Consider the following 7,610-nt stretch of genomic DNA (forward strand, 5'->3'; position numbering starts at 1 on the left):
AGTTTGGTGGGTTTTTTGTGAAACAACTTTGGGGTCAGAGGATCCATTTTACTATCTAGTTGAACTAGCTCACTGTGAGACCCTCTGGAAATGAATGGATGGGGAGGAGGATCTTTCTGGGGATTGGAAATCAAGGTTTATCTTTTCTCAAAAATAGAGGTCAGGGATCACTGTGGATGAGGGAACAGAAAGAATATGAGCCAGAGGGAGGAGGTGAATATGGGAAATAGTGTCTTCTGGATACAACAGGGCAGTTGCACATAGGAATTGTACATATAAAACCTGTGCAAGCTGAGCTCAGACCAAATACTAGATTACAGAGTGGAGGTGGGTATGAAATTCTATCCCTACTAGAGAAGCTATTGACAATTGACTGCGAGGACAAGGAGAGTTGGCTTTCTTTAAGAGTGTAGTGCCCAGTAAGTTGACTATATTCTTGTATTCTGGTGTAAAGTCACACATCCTCCAAGAGTGTATGGGAAGCACAAATAGGACTTTATGGTTTGTGTGTGTGTGTGTGTGTGTGTGTATGTGTGTGTGTGTGTGTGTGTGTGTGTGTATGTGTGTGTGTGTGTGTGTGTGTGTGTGTTTAAAGAGGACATCAAATCTGTTGAATAGGGAAGTGGGATGGATCTGGGAGAAATTGGGGAAGTGTATGGATATAATCAAAACACATTAGAAGAAAATTTCAATGGAATTAATACAAAACCCCCACAATAGTCATGACTAGATTCTGATATAGCAGCAATCACTCCTCCTTCCAGCTGGGTTCTGAAACCTCCCTGGTTCTTGTTGCTTTGTGGGTCCGCTCAGACTATTTTACTCTTATCGTTTTGGGATATGCAGAAAGTACACATTTGAAAGCATGGGTTTGATTATTATTTTTTTTTAAGAGGAAAAGGAAGGAGTATGAGGTGCCAGGTACAGGATTGAATAAACGCGTTGTCATTCGCTAGCAGTGGGTCTTGGATGAACCATCAGTCTTTATGAATCTGTTTTCTAGACAGTAAATCCTCTAACTCTTGAGGCTTGAGAGTCAGATACAGCAACAAATGCCAATGCTTTTCAGCTCTTCAGACAGAAAGGCCCTTTACAAGAACTTGCCATGGCGATTATTTCTACTTGTTACTTTCTGGGGAGCCCCACAGTGCTGAAACCACACTGGTTTATGCGTCACAGCTGTTCTGGTAGTGTTTACTGCACATGGGTGAATGGTTGAATAGGAAGGAATAGTTTACTTACTATAGGGTTATAACTGCTGCAGACTGCATGGTGTGCCTCCCACCTAATGTAGAATACAATCTTCCTCATCTCAAGGGCCAGCCAGATGCCAGATGCCACACTACGTGTGCAGCAGAGAGTAGCCAGGCATGCTGTCTTGTAAAAAATGTAATGGCAGGTACTAATGTGATTAAAGCTTGGGTGAGCAAGCCTGATCCAGTGACATGTTGTTCTGAATCCCTGTATAGACATTCTTGGACAGAAGATTCTGTTTTTCACTTGATTACCCATTGGGTTTCCTAAATTTGGCTGAGCCTTTTATTTGTTCTTCATTTAGACCAATATGGTACACTGGAGTGAACACATGTTTTGGGGACACAACATTGGGTTTTTAACCTTCCTTCTTAAAAATAGGCAATTTATAAGTTACTACTCATTATCACCCTTTAAGCCTTGGCTTTCTTTCATCCTCTAAATATTGATTTTTAAATTATTTAAATAGTAGAAACATATACACTGTGGTATGATAATGTGATGTGTGTTGTATAGTGATCAAATTAGAGTGAGCAGTTACCATTTGTATCTCCTTAACACATCAAATCACTTGTTGCACAACATGTATGTTTAAGAATGTGTGATATATTTAAAAAAAGTGTGATATTTCAATATGACATTGTCTTAGTTAGGGTTTTACTGCTATGAACACCATGTCAAGTCTTATAAAAAAAAACAAAATTTACTTGGGGCTGGCTTACAGGTTCAGAGGTTCAGTCCATTATCACCAAGGTGGGAGCATGGCAGCATCCAGGCAGGCATGGCCCAGGAGGAGCTGAGAGTTCTACATCTTCATCCAAAGGCTACTAGTGGAAGACTGACTTCCAGGCCACTAGGGTGAGGATCTTATGCCCACACCCACAGTGACACACCTACTCCAACCAGGTCACACCTATTCCAAGGTCACACCTCCAATTGGTGCTACTCCCTGGTCCATGAATATACAAACCATCGCAGATATGAACTGATCAAATCAGGTGAATTAACACTTCCATCAACATACCATTATTTTGTGTTGGAGCCTTTGAGTTCCTTTTGTTTAGTTATTTATAAAAATATAGAATAGGTTATCATGAGCTATAGTCACCACATTATGTTTTAGAGCACTGGAATTTAGAATTAGTACCTGCATTTTGATAGTTGGTATCTAATGTCCTTCTGTCATCCCCATTGCTCCTCACAGCTTTTAGTGATCATCAATCTACACTCAAATGGACACATATGAAAGAGAACATGCCATATTTGTCTTTGTATGGCTTATTTCAATTAATATATATATCTTTCAGTTCCAGGTGTTTTGCTACATATTATAGAATACCACTCCTTTTGTGGCTTGCTAAATTCCATTATATATACTATCATTCTTGACTATTTATTTTAAAAATACCCCACATTCAGCCCACTGGAAAATTCTATCAAAACAACCATAGGACCTAACCATTCCTTACCATGCTGTCAGCAGTCCTTATTTAAGTACCTCCGCTCCTACACTGGACTCACTGGTTTTTCCAAGCCCACATGGCTTCGCTTTATCTATTATAATTCAAATAAAAGTCAAATTATGTATCTCTGTACTTAAAAAATGCTCCCAAACCTTCCTACTTTTCTCAATGACTTTCTAAGGTTTTCTGTTGTTGTTGTTTTTTGTTTTTTGTTTGTTTGTTTGTTTTTTAATGTGGCTGCAAAACCAGCACCATGTGTGTTGTCTTAACAGTTTGCTGAGATTGAAACATTCCATTTTGCAAAAAGCTCCTTAAGCAGAAAGGTAAACAACTCAAAACAGCTTCAGGAAGTTCTGGAAACTGAGTAGATTCATAGCCTCCTCACTGCCAGAGTAAGCAATAGAAGCTGAGTCCCTCTCAGAGAAGTCAAGGACAAAGATGAGTCTCACACAAGCAAAGCTGTAAAGAAGACTCTGAGACCAGACCAGCCACCTGGAAGAAGCAGAAACCTGCAGAGCTGTCTGAAAGAGGTTTAGACCATTTGAGGTAGCCGAGAGGACCCTATTTAACCTGTTGAGCTACTACAGGCCTTGCAGTGTGCTCCAGGTTTCCAACTTTTGTGAGCTATCATCCATGCTTGGGTAGGCTTTGATGATGCAGCTGTCTTTGAATCATTTCTGCTCTTGTAACTCTTTACCCATAGTCTTGTAAGTATCCTTAATAAAATTCACTGGTTCACCACACTGGATTTTGATGGTACCTGTGCTTTGGTCTCTCATGGGATCACTATCTGGGGTGAGTAGATGTGTGTGTTGCATCTCCCCAGAAAGTTTTGTCACACAACAATGTGAATGTCACAAATTTGTTTAGGTTGATTAGCAGTTGAGTTTCAGTTATACCATGGCCACAGTAGCTTCTGAATGCCATTGGTCACTGAAGTAGGAAAAGCACTCTTCTAGGTGACACTATTTGGGCAGGCCTCTCTATCTCTTTATTAAAGGAATGCAGTTCAAATGCACTTGCAATTTTACACCCCAGAGTCTGTGATAGGTGTGGTCTTGATAATTCATGAAATGTCCCTGTGGCTCCCTTTCTATTGTTTTATTGCTTATAATTGCTTATTGATAACTGTTTAGCACATGTAACCTCTTTCCCCACAGCTTTAAGTGTGTCCATGCTCATTTTTACTAGGATAATGGCATGTTTTTCAAATTGTCTTGTCTATGCTCTCTGTTCTCACAGTAAAGCTGATTAAAAACAGCTACCAATAACCATGTCAACCCCAATTATTATATACTGTCTTGAAATTTCCTTCACCAAATTAATTAGTAATTTACTTTTAAACTTAGCTTTACTTAAAATTTCAAGACACATGGAAACTGTAGACATTCCCCACTCCCCACCCCACAAGAATAACATTTCTGGCCCCTAGTTCAGTTCCCAATAGTACCCTGGTTCTCATCTAAAACCTCATGAGTATAGTGAGTCTAGTTAAGGGACTCTAGCCAGCCTGAATATGGGAAACATGGCTCTGGCAGGCCTTGGCCTTCTCCCACATTTCCTCTGCCTTGCTAAAAATCATCAGATTACATTCCTAAAGCTAGCTACCAAGGTCTATCCCCTTATTTGGCCATTTCCTCTTTCTGAGACTGCCAACCAAGGTTCAGCTATCAAAGTATTGAGGTCAATCAGACAATACAGACACCCACAACCAAACAATGGATGGAACTTAGGAATTCTTATGGAAGAAGAGGAGAGGAAGGATTGTGGGTCCCTAAGGGAATAGGAACTCCACAGAAAGACCAACAGAATCAACTAACCTAGATCTTTGTGGCTCTTAGAATCTGAACTACCAACCAAAGAACATACACGGGCTGAACCTAGGCCTCCCTGCTCATATGTAGCAGATGTGCAGTTTGACCTTCATGTGGGTCCTGAACAACTGGAGTGAGGCTTATCCCAAAAGCTATTGCCTGTTTGTGAAATAGGTTCTACTAGCTGGGCTGCCTTGTCTGGCCTCAGTGGGAGAGGCTGCATCCAGCCTTGTAGAGACTTAAAGTGCCAGGGTGGGGGGGCAGGAGAAGGGGAGGGGTGAGGGTGACTTGGAGGGGATCAGTGAGTGGAATATAAAGTGACTAAGATAAAAAAACAAAATTAAACAAAAAAGTATTCAAGTCTAGCAATCAAAAGTCCCCACTGGCTCACCTAATAAACATGCCCAATTAAAGTGAAACCCCTCATCCTAACACAGAGGTTCCCCTTTTACCTTTACAAACCATTTGCCTATGTCTTTCTCCTCTCTATCCAGAGGCAGTCCTTTGTCCCTCCTCTGGAGCAAATACTCCTGTTCCCCACTCCCTTGTTTCCTTTCCTATTAAGCTCCGCTTATAGAATTCTGTAGTCTCTACAAACTATGCCAAATCTCACCTACAAAAATGGTCAAACCCTAAGACCCACCTGGTCAGCTTTTGACAAAACAGTGACCCTACTTCTTATACTATTTTCTTGGATAAGTTAGTTCTTGCATCATTGTGACTACAGTATCTGATGGATGCAATCGAAGGGAAGGGACATTCTTTAGACTCATGCAGAGAATTTCCATCCATTATGGCAGGAAAGGCATTGCAGGATGAGGATGTGGGAGGATCTGTTCATATCGTAGAAAATCAGGAAGCAGGAAGCAAGGCTGGGAACCATGGCCTACTTTCATTACCTAGGCTTTATCTACCAAATGTCCCACAGCCTTTCAAAATAGTACCATCAGAGGAAGAATTACTAGTCAAACATGAGGCTGATCAGGGTATTTCTATTTCATATTTAAAACATCTTATAAGTTTTTCTGATTCCTGCTTGTCTTAATCCGAATTAATGTTATCCCTCCAAGGTCAAATAACTCTTTTGTCCCTTGTGCATTCTCTAGATGTAGCATGCCCCAGCATTTGTAAATGTATGCTCTGTACGTAATTTTTAGTTCAATGACTGATACATGTAAAATGCTTAGTAAAATGCTTGGTACATAGGCAATGTTAAGTAAATAACAGGTTTTAAAAACTCATTTTAGAACATCTGACAAACTATTCTTGACTTGGGTACTCCACCCTAAAACTTCAAGGCAGAAAATCCATGCCTAGCTCTCTGAGGGTTGTGAGTCTGACCTTTGCATTTTTTTCTCTTGAGTGGAAAAGGCTCACAGGGGCCAGATGATTCATATAGCCAATGGGATATAGAACTTGGGGTGAATGGATTAGTGGCCTCTCAGCTCTGAGCCTAGTGTTCTGTGTTTTTGTAGGAATTAGAAAGAAAGGGAGATCACTTTTTACAGCAAGTTCTTAGTTGTTTCGAAGCCAGCTTATGTGTTAATCAAATAAGCAAAGTGCTGATGTGCACAGGTGTCAAGATAGTGTCAATAGTTTAACTTCTGTCTCATTTATCTACGTTACCATGGATGAAAGCAGATCTGTAAATGCAGGGACACTGAACTCAATGACAAAGATCCATTACAAGAACTTTCACACAGTGGATTAAAAAAATAAACAGGTGCTACGCCCACTCCAGTGAAGTCTACCTGTCGCAGCCGAAAGGCCTGGAGGCAGTCACGAGGCAAAGAATTGCAAGGAAACTACGCCTCCTGGAACCTTGGCATTCTCATAGCCCGTATACTCAAACCCTGTCCCCTTGTTAGTATGGTGTATGCTCTCTTTCAGTATTGTTTTATTATAAGTGCCTTTAAAGATTGAATTTTGATATAGGTAAGCCTCCACCAGTGTTCCAACGTCCTAGAAAATCCTTGAAGTCAACTTGGAATTCAGTGAGAATGTTACCTATTCAGTAACATTCAAGTAGAGACTTCTAGTAGAGAAGGTGAAACTAATTAGGCATTACAAAGTACAGAGCTAGAATAGCTCAGGGCTAGTCTGCAAAGTGATTACTTAGGACAATAGCGGAGTCTCATCCAAACAAGGGAATACACAATGGCCTAGCGAATAGGTGGGTTAACTATGAAAGAGTTAGGGAATCCCCCTGGAACAGGTTTCTTCACTAGGCCCAAAGGAACAGCATAATCAGGTATTTACTAAGAATCCCTGGTGGTGGGTTTAACAATAGACTAGCATTACACCTGGCTCCATTCTAAGTGATAAACCTGGCCTGGTCCCCACCATCTTTTGATGTATGCATTCCTGTTTTTTTTGTATGTGCGTGTGTCACTGTAACTTGGCAGATGTGTCCCACCTGGCTTTTCTTGTTTTTTTCTTCTGCATAAAAAAGTCTGTTTTTCGTTTGGACAACACTTTCATATTCAACACACTCTCTAGTGTCCTGTCTGTTTGTCACCCCATTCCTGGAGATGGATTGAGGAGAGCCTACTGAGCCTGGTCCCTGGCAAACAGGAATGGAAATGGAGAGGAGTCTGAGGAAAAGAAGGTCAGTGACAGGCCCAAAGTGGGATCCAGCTCAAGGGGAGGACCCAAGGCCTAACACTATTACTGAGGCTATGCAGCGCTCACAAAAAAGGAACCTAGCAGGATTGTACTCCGGAAGACCCAACAAGTAGCTGAAAGAGTCAGATGCAGATATTTGCACCCAACCAATGGACAGAAGCTGCTGACCCCTGTGGTTGAATTAGGGAAAGGATGAAAGAAGCCGAGGAGAAGGACGACACTGTAGGAGGACCAGCAATCTCAATTAACCTAGACCTCCAAGATCTCTCAAACACTGGACCACCAAACAGGCAGCATACACCAGCTGATATGAGGCCCCTAACACACAGACAGTAGAGGACTTCTGGGTCTGTGTTCATTCAGGGATGATGTCCCTATCCCTCAAGAGACTGGTGGCCCCAGGGAGTTTAGAGGTCAGGTGGTGTAGGGGTGGGGGCATTCACATGGAGACAGG

Source organism: Mus pahari, chromosome 1 (assembly GCF_900095145.1).
Source record: "Mus pahari chromosome 1, PAHARI_EIJ_v1.1, whole genome shotgun sequence".
Taxonomy (NCBI): domain Eukaryota; kingdom Metazoa; phylum Chordata; class Mammalia; order Rodentia; family Muridae; genus Mus; species Mus pahari.